This window comes from Chinchilla lanigera, unplaced genomic scaffold (genome assembly GCF_000276665.1).
Source record: "Chinchilla lanigera isolate Chin_1 unplaced genomic scaffold, ChiLan1.0 scaffold00005, whole genome shotgun sequence".
NCBI lineage: Eukaryota > Metazoa > Chordata > Mammalia > Rodentia > Chinchillidae > Chinchilla > Chinchilla lanigera.
The window spans coordinates 13650632-13668401 of record NW_004955406.1 but is presented as its reverse complement, the minus strand read 5'-3'; the positions used below and the strand labels follow the sequence as shown (position 1 = coordinate 13668401).

At 43.5% G+C, this 17770-nt stretch overlaps 1 long non-coding RNA gene across 3 annotated transcripts in view; it reads left to right on the top strand.

The window, feature by feature from the left end:
• Positions 1-17770, top strand: part of LOC102005337 — an 84089-nt gene that overhangs the window by 47754 nt on the left and 18565 nt on the right. The window contains exon 1 of one of the 3 annotated variants that reach the window (XR_001236425.1): positions 9475-9560. The exons of the other annotated variants lie outside the window; for them this stretch is intronic. This is a non-coding gene — a long non-coding RNA (uncharacterized LOC102005337). Of the gene's footprint in view, positions 1-9474; positions 9561-17770 lie in introns of those variants that run through there. 3 annotated transcript variants of the gene reach the window in all.

Below are 17770 nucleotides of genomic sequence, written 5' to 3'. Positions count from 1 at the left end.
ACATCTCCAGAAAGTTCTTGCTAGGACAGGGAGACCCTGTCTCTGCAGCGGTGATGTCACCGCAAGGTGTAACTGCAGTTGTGGTCTCTTTGAAGGGGAGGTTTTCCTGCTGCAACAAGGAGACTGGAGGATATTGCAAAAGTTCCATAAAACATTTTATTCCTGAGTTTAGTTAAGAGCAATTGTTTCTCTAGCTGCACTGTTACTGGCCCCTTGAACTTCATGTGTCCCCGATGGAGTTCTTGGCTTCTGTTCCGAATCTGCTAGTTTCCTCATTGCTGGGTGTGTTAATGGGCTTTTCATCCTCCTTGAGCCAGATTTCAACCTCATCCTGTTCTTCATCTCACACATCAATTGTTTGCTAAATCCTAGGGATCCCATTTCCGTGAGCTCTTTAATGTCTATCCTTTCTTCTTTGTTTCCAGAACCACTCTCTTATTTCCGAACCTTAGGTTCTTTTCTTAGGTTATGAAATAGTCTTCCTAAGTTATCCCTACCCAGTGTCCATGGCCTCCATGTCTACTCTTCTCCACCGGTAGCAATAGTCATTTTACTAGAACCCTCCAATAATAACCCTATTATCTATAATCCTTTTAATCCGATTAATTGTATTAATCATCATAATCACTGTGGGTTTAGGTGAGCCAAGGGGCAGGCCAGATAGTAGGGCACAATTAGAAATTAGATTCATCATGAACTCCCGTTGAAAGGGTCTGTGTCACTTTGCTGTATGCCTGAAAACATACTGTGTTTTATACGTGAGGTCCAGAGGCTAGAGGAATTCAGCCTCACAGATTATAACAGAGGCTCAGAAGGTCTGGGTAATTTACTCAAAATTATACAGTCAGCGAGTAGCACGTGGGAAATTATTGTGGGAATCCAGAGTTCCATATTTTTTCCAATCTATGGTTTGTCTTCATTAATTTCTCACTCTTTGCTTCATATCTCTATGTAAAACCTCATTCTTTTTTGAACGGCCAACCTTTATGTCTTTTCATCTATGGTCCCCGTTGCTTGGAATGGGTGGAACCAGTCTTAATGCTTGGAAATACTGTGTGAGCATCAGCATAAACAACAAACAAAAACCCCAGAAACAAAGAAAAAGAGGGGGGCTTTTCCCAAAAGATAAACCGCAAAGGAGAAGCTGAGTCATGGGAATTCACCTTTTAGGGAATCCTTGGCCAGGAAAGATAACTTTCCCTCCACTTAGCTGCCACAAGGGTAACTCTAGCCGAGGATGGAAGCAGTTGGCAGATACTAGCTCCCTGGACAGCACGGAGGGTGACACGGTGTGGAGGAGTGAGGTCCCCAGGGCCTGGGGCTCAGAGTTGGGAACACTACTTCCCAGCTGTCAGTCGTGGTCAGGTTACTTTCTTTCCGCGGGGCTCATTTCCTTATGCATAAGATGGGGGTCAAATGGCTGAGTTCAGCAAATAACAATATGGGATTCCCAGTTAGGCTTGGGTGTCAGATAAACAATAGCTTGATAGTAGAAATATGCTCTAGGAAATATTTATGTTCCATGTGAAAGGTATGTACCCCGTGTTTTACCTGGCAACTCCGTGTGTGTGTGTGTGTGTGTGTGTGTGTGTGTGAGATGAGTAATTATATGGTATGGGTGTTGTGGAGATAACACAATACTACAGTTAAGTTTTACCACTAGCAAACTTTTTAAGTGGGGTATAGTCAAACGCCAATGGATGTTATTCATATTCTAGTCAATAAAGGTCTTTAAATGGCAATTTGCCTTGCAAGGAGCCTCTAGGGGAAAGTTTATGACTCTAAATTCGGATAAGATTGTAAATTACAATCAAAGTATGGGAATCAGCTTTAGAATTAGACGTCATAATTTAGGGGAAGGAAGAGAATTAGTGTATGAATTATATGATTATGTATATAATTATTTAAACTACTTAGGGGGTTTCCTAACAGTTTGTTCTCTAGAGTGTTATCTTTACATTGTATTTAATATGTGCTATTTAAATAGACCTGTTTGTGGGTTTAGGTGTTTGTTGCCTTTATTTTGTTTTGGAAATGAGTGAAAGCATTTAACGATCTTAAAAGCGTTTTTGTGGGCACGTTAAACTGATGGTAGGGTCTTGACTGCCCCCTGGTGGCTGTACACTTTAACTGCGACGCGCCCCCTCGGTCCTGGAGGAAAAGGAGCCGGTGAACGCACCGTATCCAGAACAGCCTGGAGCCACCACGTCCTTTCCGCTGATTCCCTTTCTCTCTTCTCCTTCTCAAGCTTGAGGCTTGAGAATGTGCAGCTGGCTAACGGAGGTGGAGCAGGGAGCAGGGCGGAGTGGTTCCCTCCTGGGGTGCTCGGGGTTCAGCCCGAAGAGAGGAAGCCTCGAGAGCAGGGCTGTTGGCGGCTCTGTCAAAGACCAAGGCGGGAGGCGTCTTTGCTTAACGGCTGAGAGTGGCTGAAAAAATCTGCGGTGTGGCTCAGCTTTCACCCAGACTGCGGGGACAGGACAAATCCGGAGAGCGGGCTTGAGGGATGAAGGGAAAAAAAAAACAAAGAAAAAGACAAAGAAACATGCTTTTTACTTGCAACGCGCTGCACGCAGCTCACTCAATAAATACGTCTTAAATGCATAAACGTGTGAGGCAAAGACCAGGGTGGAAGGGACGTTCGGGGACTGACAGAACGGGGAAATGAAATTATTTTTGGATTTTTGCTTCTCTTATACTTGAACAAACTGAGGTCAAAATCAGGGAACAGGGAGTCCAGAGAAATTCATAAGCTGAGTCAGTTCTCGGATTCCTAGTAATTTCTGTGCATGTGCAGTGGGGCTGAGGATTGAACCTAGGACCTCATCCATGCTGGGGAAGTGCTCTGCCACTGAGCTAAACTCTCAGCCCTTTTTATTTCATTTTGAGACAGATCTCACTAAGTTGCCCAGGCTGACTTTGCTCTTGCAACCTTCCTGCCTCAGCCTCCTGAGAAGGTGGGATTATAGCCTTGGGCCAGCACACCCGGCAACTCTCCTCTATTAAAACAAAACAGTTAAATTCTATTATCCATTACAGCAAGGATCTAAGTGGAGTTTGGTCCTGGCCCTGTTGCTCCCTTTCATGTCTCAGCAGCTTCTGCCACAACCTCTGCGCTGGCCTCCACCCTCTTGTCTCTCCCATGACCTCTCAGTTTTGACCCTGCCCGTGCTTTCTGTGCTCTCTGGCAGCCACTACTGCAGGGGGGCCAGGGGACCTCCCTTTGCCGGCTGGGCCCCAGGAGCAGGGCTGACCTGGCCGTGGCTCTCGTGCTTCTGTAACAAAGTGGCGGGACCCCTTGCGAGTCCGGATCTTTGACTCCTTCCATTTCCTCTCTGCCTTCAAGTTCTGGCTTCCCATTTTGGACTGTGATTTTTATGATTATTTTTTTTTTAAGTGTGAAAGTTTCCAAGACGCCTACGGATCCCTTACAGCTGTGTTCATTGAAACGACTAACAAAAGAGAACTATGCTACCAGTGCAACTTTCACAATGGGCACAGCGGCAATGTTGGTGCCAGTTGGCAGGACATGATCCTGGGCATTTACATACTGGAGGTCACCCCAAAAGCCCCTGACCGGGGGATTTTTGGGGTGTATTAAGGATGCTGTTCTGAGCCTCAGGAGGTTCATAGTACGAGAGCCCCAGCTGTAGGGCAGGGGCAAAATCACGGCAAACACCCCTTTCCCCTCCCTTGGCGAGCAAGGGCTCTCCTCCCAGGAACACGTCCAATTCAGGCATGGATCCGTTTGTGCTGGGGACAGCTTAGTAGCAATAGCTCTGCTACCTGCTTGCTACTGATGGAGGTGCCGGAAGTACCTACACATGGGAGTCAGGCCCCCTGCACACCTAGAGCTGCATACTTGGGAAGGCAAGAGACACAAACTCTTGATAATTTCTGGCCTTGGTTCACATTCTGTGACATAGGTGTGAAGAGGGTACTGTGGGAGCTCAGAACTGGAGTGCCCACTCAGGGATGGCCAGGGAAGCCTTCCTGGAGCTCAGAATGATGGAGTGGCACCTTCAATGTTGTGTTAGTTAGCTTTCCATTGCTGTGACAGAATGCCCTTAGGAAGTCAAATGAAAAGAGCAAAGATTTATTTTGGCTCATGGATTCAGAGGTGTCAGTCCACGGTCCCTTGGCCAGGTAGCTTGCGGACGGGTGGTGAGGCAGAACATCCTCACGGAAGCACATAGCAGAGGAAAGCTGCTCACCTCACAGCAGGGAGAAGCACAGAGAGAGGGATGCAGGGTCCTTTCTTCCTCTGAAGGGCATGCTCCCAGTAATCCGGTTCCCCCACCAGGCTGCACCTCCTAAACCTACCATCACCTCCCAATAGCGCTACCAGCTGGGGACCAAGGCTTCAACATACGAGCTTTTGGGGGACATTTAAGAATCAAATGATAACAAACATTTTAAAAAACATGTTCTCTCCCTTATTTTGAAAGAGAATACATTTCATTGTAAATAATTAAAATTCCATGGGAATATGTTTTCTTTTAAGTTTAGGGGAGAAGAGAAAGAAAACTTCATTAGTAAAACTTCTATTCAATTGGGGCTTGTAGCCTTCCTCAGGCCGGGTGGGACAGGGCTGGAGTAATGCTGAACGGAGGGAGAAGACTTTCTCTCTGACCAGATACTCCTTGTTTTACCTGCATCCAGGGTGAGAAATCCGTCCCCTGCCTGGGTGCCCACCCTCTGTGGGTCTCTTGCTTTCTCCAGCGTGCTGTTTTAGGTTTTGGTCTTGGTTACTGATGTTTGGAATATCATTTCTGCCCATTCTTCCTGGAAGACTATAAAGATATTTTCTCAATTGACCTCTCCCCAAACAATCATGGGTCCAGCCCCAAGATGTTAACTACGTCTAACCTGCTAAGAGCCAATAAGAGCTCACGTTTACTGAGGACTTTCTTTGAACGAGGAGCCAGGTATGTGTTCAGAGCTTTCCATTTGCTCATCACTGCATCAACCCTCACAGTAGCTGTATGAAGTAGTTACTTTGCTATTCCCATTTCAAGACCAAGGAAACTGAGGTTATTGCCTGCTTAAACCACATAGCTAATAGTTGGCAAAGGCTGGCCTCACACCTCTCCCTGACTCTTGTCTGTGCTCATGCATGTACCACTCCTCTGTTTTATTTTACAAACATATTTGGGCACAGAAACATTACTTAGTGAAACATCCTTCTTTCTCAGCACTATTACCAGCATTTCATGGAACCCAGTGTGGGAAATGCTCCCTCAGGAAAATACATTGCCCTTTCTGGAAAATAGAGGGAACAATGTAATATCACTGTTGCGATGTTAAAATAGGATGTAGATGAGTACTGAGGAACTTGCCTGGCACTAGCAATGTGGGTGCTTTAGAGGCAACACTTGCAGTGTCCTTAATAGAATGAGGTGGTGTTTGGGAAGAATGACAGCGAGAATGATGGTTGCCAGGCCAGGAGACCCTCGGGTCCTACAGGGAAGGCCCCGTATGCTATCTCCTGCTCTGGTCAGCCCTGTGATCTCGTTTCTTCTGCCTCCCATTCCGGCCCTCATCCCCCTGCAGTGCTTGTCTTTGTTCCAGGAATAATGCTTTAGTGACCTGCTGCTGGGGCCGGGCCTTGCTTTATCTGTGGCTGGAGCCCTCCTCTGAACTTGGACTATGTTGTAAGGCCCATCCGGAGGACGTCCTGTTACAAATTGGGCCAACCACCCACAGCTCTGCTGCCGCCCTCCTCGCACCGCATCTCACTGATAGAACATTGCCTTTGGAATAAGGCCCAACCTAGAGGATGCCTGCGCTGTCTAGCCTCCTCGGACCTCTTTTGGACAGTTCACCAAGCCCCAAATGGGCCAGTCTTTCAGCTTGGTTACCTCTGACCTTGTCCCAGGATCCTCCCTTGCTGCATCAGTGTGTGGCAGACCTGGCATCAAATGGTGACATTTCTTTTCCCCCAAGCTCCAGTTTTACACAGTTGTCATTTATCTTTCAAAATTTCAGCAGTCCCAAAGATGTGTGCATTTAGACAAAACACACTATGAGCAAAACAGACAAAAGCAGGCCCTCGACCTACCTGGAAAGAGATTTGCATTCTTTTCACTAGGTATCACGGACATTCTCATCTCGCATCCTTACTCTCATTCACGCGGGGAAAGGCCAAGGAGGACAGGCCAACCTCACACAGTGAAGAGGAGCAAGGCCAGGCCAGAGCCATCATGCTGTCTTTGTCCGTCTGTCAAATGCTATGTGATCCCTGGCCTTGGGGCCATCAAGGTTGGGGCTGTTTGCTCCTGAAGAGACCCAAATTGACAGGTTAAGGGTGGTCCTACCTAAGTTTGATGTGCGTGGGGCCTATTTTCTTTCCTTTCCCCTCCTTCACATCCGTTCCTAACATGGATCTGCCTGCCACCCTTTATAGGCCCTCAGGTGCTCTGTGGCTTTTCTCTGTGGTTGTTCTGTGTAGCTTTCTACTCTTTCCCAGTCACCCACTCACTTGCTTTTTGACAGAGCACCAATTAAGCCATATCTAGATGTTGTAGAGTTGCTGGAAAAGAAATGTGAGCTGCAGTCTTTCCCCAATACACTGTGAAGAAAAATTGTTCTGACACTTGTTAAAAATGACCAGGGGGACTTTGTTCAATACTATTGCAATGGAGCCAAGCTTACTGCAATAGGTGAGAGATCGGATCCAACTCCAAACACAAAAGCAATGCATGGGGATTATAGCCAATGGGCAGGGTGAGGGAGTGGATGGAAAATTACTAAGAATGTTCTTAGCTCCCTGGGGTGGAGCACCGGAGCTTGATTGGGTACCATGGGTGGGGATTCTCAATGAACTGAATGAGTAGGATTCACTGCTAAAACTAGGGTCAGTGGACCAAGGGTCAGACCTAGTTCAGAAGAGGGTTCAGAGGAGACAGACTCAAGTTTGGTCAAGGAGGAAGTCTCCGTCAGCGCTCATGAAGCAGTGGGAGAGTCAGGAGCTAAATTCAGAACCCAGAGTGGGCGAGGTAGGGACGTGGTAGTAGCGGAGCTGGAGCTCAGTGAGGACCCTGTGGGAGTATCTGGGTGGATCCAGTCTCTGGCTCAGGAGTGAACTTTGCACAGCCACACTGGCTTTATCTCACGTTTGTTCATTTCTTACAAACTATAATGTCCACATAATTTTCCTCTAACTCTCAAAACCTAGATTTTTAGGTATTTGATGCTTCTATTATAAGCAAGAGTGGGAACTATAAAGGCTTTATTTAGATCCTGAACAGAAGATTTTGACTTCATGATTCTTTTCTGTAATACTGAGGCAACGTCATTATGGACTGCATCATTTCACCCCCCAAATTCGTATATAGAAATCGCCACCCCCAGGATGAGTGTATGTGAAGATAAGGTCTCTGAGGAGGTAGCTGAGGTTGAACAAGGGCAGGTAAGGGTGGTGTCCCAATCTACTAGTGTCCTTATAAGAGGAGTCATCAGAGACTTGCTTTGGATCTACAGAGGACAGACCACGTGAAGACAGTGAGAAGGGGGCAATCTGTAAGCCAGGAAGGGAGGCCTCCCTATAACTGAAATCTCCGTCCCACTGACCTTACACTTCTTGCTCCCCAAACTGCGAGAAAGTAATTCTCTGTTGTTTAAACCTTCTCGTCCGTGGCATTTTTTAAAATGGCAGCCTGAGCAGACTGATATGATACCTGTCTCCTAGGTCTCTTATAAGAAGTAAACGCCACATAAAATATCTCCCCCTCCTGTAGTGGTGTCAGGGAACCACAAACTGAAGTCCAAGAATATTAAATGGAAAATTCCGGAAGCAAACAGTTAGTAAGTTTTGAATTGTACACAGCTCTGAATAACATGATGAAATCTCTTGGGTCCTGCTCCCTTCTGCCCCCGATGTGAATGCCTTCTTTGTCTAATGTGTCCGCACTGCATGCCACCAGCCCATTTGCCACTTAGTAGCCATCTACGTTACCTGTTTTAGGGCTTGTGTTCAAATTATCCTTATTTTGTTTAATAATGGCCTCAGGACACAAGGGGAACGGTGTAGGCAATTTGGGTATGCCAAAGAGAAGCCATAAAGTGAGATTCCTTTGGGGAAAACATGAAAGCCCTTCCTTGACTTAATAAAGAAACAAAAAATATTGCATGGTAGTTTCTAATTCATTATCCATGATAGTGAATTCTTTCTCTGTAAAATTGTGAGGAGCAAAAAAGAAACTTATACTAGTTTTATCTTTACATGTCAAACTATAAAGGTGATGGGAGAAAACACATAACTTTTATTCCAGTGCATCATTATAATTGCTTTATTTTGTTGTAATAAAATGTTCTCATTAAAAAGAAATTTAAACAGTGACAGCTAAAGACTCCTAGCAGTTGATACAGCTTGCATCTGGACTGTTGTGCAAAAGAGAGCCTCCATGTGCTCAAGGTGCACTCCCCAGTAGGAAGTGGAGGAAACTGTACAGGCAGAGCCTCTTCCAAGGTTTGAGGACACTGGGGACACGCCAGCAGAGGGGACTGCGGACAGTGGCCTCTTCCTCTCTCCCTCTGCGGCTGAGCCATGCAGTGGTTATGGTGGGCTGCCTCCCCCAGGCCAAAGCAGCAGGGCCATTCAGTCACAGACTGACACTGTGAGCCAGCATACACTTTTTCTCTCTAAGCTGATTTATTCAGGTCTTTGGGAAAGCCGTGGGAAGCTGACTCACACACTAGCGTATCCAACAAGACACATTTTCGTTTAAAGAATACTGACTACTCCAGCCAGCGAATGCCAGCTTTCTGAAAGGCTGTGAAGAGCTAGGCAGGTTACTTTTCCCACCACAATCTGTAAAAATGGGTTGCTAAAATTTGCTTGGAAGTATCAACTGCTCAAGGGTACCTATGGTGAATTTATAGCCACAAGTTTGGCATTCCTACAAAGGAGGTGATCCATCTACGGAAAACACAAACCTCTGAGAATTTCAACATATTTGGCAGATGTGAGCCAAGATTCTAGAAACATAGTATCTATGCAGCAATGTCAAGGAACAAGAAAACTACCTCTCAGAATCAGACATGGCTGCACATAAACAGCATCAAATTTGCTGTCTCAAAACCTAGACTGGAGCCCTCACACCACCTCCAAGGTTTGACCTTGACTAAATCCCTTAAAGAGTCTCAATTTTCTCTCCTATGAAATGGGTGACCTCATGGGTTGTTCCAAGAACTAAATGAGAAAATCTGTTTGAAGGCCTTATGTAAACCCTAAAGGGTTGTTCGATCACCGGTAGTTTTTAATTAATTTGGCCCATCTAATTTTAATATTCTGCTCCTCTTGCTGTGGAGGAGATGGTGGCACCTGCTGTCCTTGGCTGGAGAAGCACTGTCTGGATTCCACTGCTGCCCCTGCAATCTCACTCTGCCCAGGAGCCAACCTGCTTCCAGCCTGCAGCGTTCCCAGGCAGTGTCTACAGTAGCGTTAGTGGAGGGCTTCGTGAAGTCAGGCGCGGCCTCTAAGGAGAAAACAGAGTAATGACATTTACTGAGCATCTACCACGTGCATACACTGAAAGGTTATGCTAGCAAAATAGAGACAGGTAAGGACCATCCTTATCACTTTTTGTCGTTATCTTCTTTGTGGACCAGGCTCATGAGATCAGTGACGAAACATCATTCAGTACGGGGCAGTATGTGTTCAAAGCATTAAGTGTTAGGAGTGGCTAGGAGAGAGGATAGTACATGAAAATTAGGTAGAAATCAATGGAATACTTGTACAATGATTAAAGGTTTCACTGGTTCAGAGAGAGAGAGAGGAAGGGCGGGAGGGAGAGAGAGAGGGAGGGAGAGAGAATGGGAGAGTACCAAGTGTCCCCTTCCTACCATTAGGGACCTAAGACCTCCCACTTGGCTTTGCCTCTTTGTGTTCACTACTTCCTAACAGCACCAACTCGGGCACTCAGGCTCGAACACAGGTCTTTGTGGGGAACATTGATGATCCCAACTATGGAGATATTATCAGGACTTCTGGTTTGAAGCAGTATAATTGAACTTTGGCTGATCTAGGCCAAGAAAAGGAGTATTGAAAACATACAGGGCAGGACATAGAGTTGTCAGAAGGCCTGAAAATCAGTCTGGGGCTTCCTAGCTGAGCAAAAGGGTCAAACATTGTAGAGCGGTGCATGAGGACCACAGGGCCACATGCTGATTCTCCTGCTGCTGCTTCTCCGACACTGTGAGTGCTGGACGGCACCAGCACCACTGGAGCACATCCTCCTGTACCTGGGTCCCCCAGAACCAGTGTACCTGTGGTCCCTGCAGTTCTGAAGCAGGGCTGGCATCTCAGAAGAGCCTAAATCACGCCTCCGCATCCCTGCTTTGAGGAAGGCTGGGAAAGTGAGCCCTGGCATTTTCAGCATTGAGGGTGGAAGGTGATTCTGCCACCTCTGAGGATTCATAAGGTGGGGGAATTTCCCCAAACAATAGCTGGGAGGTTTGAAATACTGGCCAGCTAAAATTGACACATTCCCCACAGATACCGGGGGTCTTACAAAGCCCCCAAATAGGAAGCAGTGGACTCACCACCAAGATGGCGATACAGAACATTTCCAGTAATGCAACAGACTCTCACACCGCCCCTATCTAGAATATTCTACTCAAAGCAATCACTGTTCTATTATCATAGATAGAAGTTTTACCCTTTTTGAACTTGACATAAATGAATTAACACAGTGCGTAATTTTTGGTGTCTGGCTTTTTTGTTTGGCATGTGTTTTGTGTTGTTCTATACAACATTATTATTTCATTGTTTTCATATCTGAATAATATCCCATTATATGAATTAAAGCACAAATTTATTTAGCCATTGTATTCTTAATGACATTTAGGTTGTTTCTGGTTTGGGAATATTAAGTAATGCTGCTATGGGCATTATTGTATGAATCTTGGTGGATATGAGCACTCATTTCTTTAGGTATACAGCGGGAGTAAAATTTTGTGGCCACTGCCAAATAAATAATCTTCCTGACTGTACCAGTTTAATTGTTCACAAGCTATGTATGAGGCTTACAACTGGCTTACATCTTTGCCTGTATCTACTATTGTAGGCTTCTTTTGTTCTAGCCCTTTTGATCAAGTGTCATGGTATTGAATTGTGGTTGTAGCTGGGTATGATATGCATATCTGTAATCCCAGCATCTGGGAAGCTGAGGCAGGAGGACCACTGTGAGTTCAAGGCCAGCCTGGACTACAGAGTCTCAAAAACAAACAAACACAAACACACAAACAAAAAGAATTGTGGTTGTAATTTGTATTTCTCTGGTGGCTAGTTGTGCTGTACACTTAAAAAAAATATGTTCCTTGGCCATGTGGGTATCCTACGTTGTCAAGTGAGTATTTGCTTATTTCTAAAAATATACTGAATCTTTTCCTTATCAACTTGCAGCACTTCTTCATTTTGGACTTGAATCTTTTCCTTGATCCTATGTGGCAAGTATATTCTCCTAGCCCATAGTTTACATTTTTAGTCTCTTGACAATGTCTGTTTAGGAATATAGATGCAAATTGCCAATGTTTTATTTCTGAGATAGGCTCTTACTCTGTAGTTCAGGCTGGGCTTGAACTCACTATGTAGCTCAGGTTGGCCTCAAACTCAGTGCGATCCTCCTGCCTCAGCCTCCTGAGTACTGGGATTATAGGTGTGTGCCACCACTCCCAGCAAATTCTATGGTCAATGTTTTACACTTTTAAAGTCCTGTTTAAAGAGTTCTGTTTAAGGAGTCCTTGCTTACTCTGAGATCATGACTTTTGGGACAAGAGACTGTGACTTCTGAGGGAGGTAGAGGTCCATGGCTCCTTCTTTTTATGCATTTGAGGCTGTGAGTAGGTGAGGGTGAGCTGGAAGTGGAGACAGAAAGCACAAAAACAAGTTCAGCTGGCCTCAGAGGTGGGCACCGTCGCACAAGTCCAGCAGGAATCTCTCAGGAACTGCCCACTCTCATTGTGGCTGAAACTGGAGGCAGGCCAGCAGGTAACTGAGTCTAAGAAGAATCATTTAATTGATCAGGTGTTTACTGAGTGTTCTCGTGAACCTGTTCTACAGGATTTGAGCATTCATTTATTTATTAATTATTATTTTTTGCAGGGCTGGGATCAAACCTAGGGTCTTGTTTCATGCTAGGCAAGTGCTTTACCACCGAGATACATCCCCAGCCCTAGGAATTACTTAAGGACACCTTTTTATATTCCAGGATGGGAAACCAAGTTGAAGACATGATGAGTAATTTTTCAGCATGTGGTCAGGGGCAGATGCACAGCTAGACCTAGGTCTCTAGCACCGAACCCTTGCATTTCCTCCCACCAGGCGCCAGCCCAGCAGAAAAAGGCTTGAGGGGAAGTGGTGAGGAAAGACGTCCCTTTCACCGCAGTGACCTGCTCAGTTGACCCCAGGAGTGTGGAGGTGTGCCTCTGTTCCTCTGCCCCCGGCAAAGTGAGATCATCTGGTCAGCAAGCCCACAAAAGTCAAGGGCCAAGGGAGAACAGAGTCAGCAGGGGAAATCAGAGGGATTTTCCTCAATCCTTCCTGTCAAAGAAAAAAGCATTAGAGATCTTTATGAAGGACACGCAATATCTTTTAAATTTTTTTTTATTTTAAAGAGAAAAGAACACAAAATAACAAAAACAAAGACATAAACAAACAAAACAACAAAAACAATAAAAATGATACAAAATTTCAAAACAAGGTGACAGGAAATTAACTGTGGTTGTTATATTACGTATCGTTATCTTCAAAGTGGCTACTCAGATAACCAGATCTAGGCATGTAAGATTGATCAAACAATTAAAGTTAACTGTTTCTTTCAATAAACCAATATAACTTAGTAGTATAATTACCTTAGCTATCATGTGTGTGTGTATATATATATGTATATATATACACACATTTTCTTTCTTTCTTTCTTTCTTTCTTTCTTTCTTTCTTTCTTTCTTTCTTTCTTTCTTTCCTTCTTTTCTCTTTTCCTTCATCCCAGTTTTGAGCATTTTCTTTCCCTTTCATATTATCTATTGTACCTTTTGGGTTTTATTTACTCTTTTAGGTTCTTATACTAGGGAGGCAATATGATGTTTACACATGAGTCTTATTTCACTTATGAGTATGATCTCTAGTTGCATCCATTTATCTATAAAAGTCTCAAGTTTATTTTTTTTATAGCTGAGTAATACTCCATTGTGTAAAAATATCACATCTTTTTTATTCATTCTTCAGTTGATGGGCATGCGGGTTCCTTCCAAGATTTAGCTATTGCAAATTGCGCCGCTATGAACATGGGTGCACATATATTGCTGTGGCGTGATGTTTTCAATACTTGTGGAAAAATACCCAGAAGGGGAATAGCTGGGTTGAATGGGACCTCTAATCTTAGTTTACTGAGGAATCTGCAGACTGATTTCCAAGGTGGTTTCATCAGTCTACACTCCCACCAACAGGGGAGAAGTGTTCTTTTTTCCCCACAGCCTCTCCAGCATTTGTTACTGGTTGATTTCTTGATGATAGCCATTCTTTCTGGGGTGAGATGGAATCTCAGTGTTGTTTTAATTTGCATTTCTCAAATAATAGTGATATTGAACATTTTCTCATGTATTTATTTGCCATTTGTATTTCTTCATTTAAGAAGTGTATATTCATCTCAGATGCCCACTTTTGGACTGGGTCTTTGAAATTTGGGGGCCTGATTTTTAAAAAATTCTTTATACGTTCTAGAAGAAATTCTTTGTCTGAGGGCCATTTGGCTAAAATTTTTTCCCAATTCGTGGGTTTTCTTTTTACTCTGTTGGTGATTTCTTTTGATGTGCAAAAACTTTTCAATAAGGTGAGATTCCAGTGGTTGATTCTTTGAAGTATTTCCCATGCAGTTTGGTTTTTGTTCATGCACTCTCTGCCTACTCCTATGTCTTCAAGATTTCTGCCTACTTTCTCTTCCAGTAGATTTAGTGTTTCTGTTTTAATATGTAGGTCTTTAATCCATTTTGACTTTAGTATAATGCATGGACATGCAACATCTTAAGGACTATTCCAACCTGGGCACATATCTCCCTAGTGGGGTTTTATCTGCTACTTCTGGGGTTTTACCTCAGGGCCCTAGGTCAGCTCCAGGAAGCTGGTGGTCAGGGCTGGATGCACACGGCTTCTAGTGAGTCCAAGGAGTAGCAGGTGGGAAGTGATGGGCATTTGGATGATGGCCTGGAGGCCAGTAGCAAGTGAGACTGGCTCTGTGTGGTCTCTGCTGATCTCTTCCCACGTTCTTGTGCCACATCGGCCATAAGAATCAGCACCACACAGCCTCACTGAGACCTGCTCCGAACAGTTAAATCATCACTAGGGTCGAACGGGCCAACTCCCTTTGCATTCAACCTCTGTTGGCTGTTCCCTTATACTACAAGAGGAAGGCAGTATATTTAGGTTCCCGTGTTCAGATGGGTGAACTAGTGCCTGGCTGTATATGAATCCCCTTGTAGTTTTGGGCTTGGTGCTGAGAATCTGGGAATTTAAAAAGGCTGCCAAGTGATTCTGGTAAACAGATGACTCTGAAACTCATTTTGCCATTTAGAGCCTGGGCTCTGGCTGACCTGGGCTTCAGTTCTGGCTCTGCTTTACCACTTAACAATTCTATTTTCCTGCACACCGATAGCCTCTTGAAACTTCAGTTTTCTTATCTGTAAAATAGGGGGAGAAAGTAATGTTCCCCTCACAGTGTAATGTACAGAATGAGTAAGAGAATACAAAGCTTCAGCTTGTGAAGCTGAAGCACTGTGTTTTCTTCAATAGATCATAAAATATTAACTGCTATTGTCGTTATTATCATCCTCACAATCCCTGTACGTCTTTTACTGTCTTTTGCCATTGTGCTCCCTTTTCGTGCCCTGATTATGTATCAACATTGCTTAGTTACATAAACCACCTAGACTAAGTTTTACGTAATATAAACGTAATAAAGTATATTATTATTTTGACTGAATAGATGAGGAAAGAGACACAGAAACGTTAAGTAATTTGCCCTCAAATCACATACATTGGAAGTGCCAGAGCCAAGGTCTAAGGGCAGGACCATGGCACCCTGAAGCCAAGGAGAGAGGCAAAAGAAGTATTATTGCGTACTAGTGGGAGTAAGCACTATCTCCGCACATTCTTTTTGCTTGCAGAATTGTAAAGAAGTAAATTAATTACATGGATTCCTTATATAAAATAATTAAATCAACCGCATATTGTAAAGAAGCAAATGATTGTAAAGTGCTTGCATAATTGTAAAGAAGCCCAACCAGTTTGTCAGTCCAAAGTTTTGCCCACTCAACTCTTCCCCACAGAGGGTAAGTACTTGAATTAGTTGGAGGGCTGGGCTTTACCTCCTCACAAGGCAAGGCTGATGTGACCCTAAGAAAAGCAGACATTCCCACCCAACTCCGGCCTGAGTCTGAGTTGTAACATGGTTGCCAGGTTAAAGTGGAGTAGAACCATCAGGGCAGTGAAGGGTCTGGCCTAAAGAGCCAGGGTCCACGCGCCTGCAAGCTCACGGTCTTTCCCACTGAGGACTTGGAATTCAATGTGAAACAGACCCTTGTTGACGTGGAGCAGGCTGGCTGCACTTAGTGTTGGGGTTGCTGTAGGAGGTGCATCCCTGCAGGTAGTAGATGTATCACTTCCAACTTTTGCCTGTATCCTTTGGGGATGTTTGTGACCAGCATTTCTCAGGTATGATAGCACAGGGCCTCACTTAGATGTGATGATAACTGGTAAAGCATCGCTGGGGTCTTTATACTGACCAAGTCCCTTTCCAGTAAGTATCTTTTGCATGTTCTTTTACATTATTAAAGAAAGGCAGTAAAGACACAGTAGTAAAATTGGATCTTGGTATTCATTGACCCCCTTCTGCTTGGGAAAGTGACAAAGAGACCTGGTAAGTAGTGTATTTTTGGACTGTTCCTTGCCCCAGTGACCTTCTCCCTTGGATTTCTTTTGTAATTGCCTACTTAGTGTGTCACTGCAGGTTGGTGTAATGATTCACTCATGATCTGTGGGTGTTAGATAGGAAGTTGTAGCAAAATTACCATCATCTTGTGTTTATGATGGAGTGTAGATTTCTAAAAGATCAAACACAACCTTTTTCATGTTAAATTTAAATTTTATTGAAGTTTAACAAACGCCAGAGAAGAGCATGAATCCTAAAGGTGCGGCTTGAGGGTGAACATGTGCATAATATACACAGCCATATTCCTGGCTCCTAGATCAGGAAACAGATAACTAGAGCTGCGGAAGTATCCAGTGATCTTCCAGTTAACACTTCCCCTCCACCCTCCCATCAGGGCGGCCCACGCCCTCTCTCCTCATGCTACCAGTTAGTACTGTGTGTGGGAGTCATAGTCACACATCAGAAAAAATATTTCACTTGCAAATATTTCAAATCACTAAAAGCAACAGGGAAAACACAGCAGTTCAGTTACAAATCCTGTCTTTTTGGCATTACTTGCAAAAATTCAAAGATTTTATATATAATTTTGTCTTTTTATTTGGTAATAATTTCAAACTTAAACAAGAATTGCAAGGATACTATAGTAGTTTTTTTTTCTGAAGACTTGAGAGGAAGTTGTAACATTATGCCCCATGCCTTCTGTAATATTTTAGAGTATAATTTCTGCATACAATGATGCTTTTTCTATATAACAGTAACACAACCAGCAACATCATGAAAATGACACTGATACATCATTAACATGCTTTACCAGCTGTCCCAATATATGTGCCTGCTACAAAAGTTCAGTCCCCAGCGTTGCTTTGTTTAGCTGTCATGTGTCTCCAGTCTTTTCAAAATAGGCTTCCTTGATTTTTTTAATTTTAAAGGGAAAAGAACAAAAACAAAATAAAAACAAAGACAAAGTAAGACAACACAAAAACTATTAAAATGATTCAGAATTTCAAAAACAGATGATAGGAAATCAACAGTGGTTGTTGTATTATTTATTGTTATCTTCAAAGTAATTGCTCAGATCACTGGATACAGGCACGCAAGATTGATCAAGCAATTAAACATTAACTGTTCCTTTTAATAAACCAATGGAAATTAGTAGTACAATTATCTTAGCTACCTTTGGTATATATATGCATACTTTTTCCTTTTCTTTCCTTCTTTCTTTCCTCCTTTCCCTCATCCCAGTTGTTCTTTCCTATTGAAATAAATCAGACCAGCATGTGTAAACACCGTATTGTCTCCCTAGTGTAAGAACCTGAAAGAGTAAATAAAATGTGAAAAGTACAATAGATACTGTGAAAGGGAAAGAAACTGCTCAATAGGAAAGAATGACTTCCTTGATTTTCATGACTTTGACATTTTAGAGACTGAAAGAGCAGTTATTTTGTGGAATGTTCTTTAATTTGAGTTTGTCCGATGTTTCCTCATCATCAGAGTTAGGTAACACTTTCTATATTTGACAGAAACATTTTATTTCATCCCATGCTAGTGTGTGTTTCAACCTGCGCACTCACAGCTAGAGGACATATTTCAGCTGTTTGATTACTGTGATGTTCACTTTGATCACTGGATTGAGGTGTCAGGATTCTTTATTGGAGGTGTCAAATTTTTGGTGGGATGCATACTATGGCTATTTTAATATCGTACTCTGTACCAAATAATCACCTATTAGCTTTAGTATGCATTGATGATTCTTGTCTGAATCAGTATCATTATAATAGTTGCCAGAGATTTTTAAAATGTAATCATTCAATTTACATTTATTAGTTGGCATTCTGCTGTAGGGAATA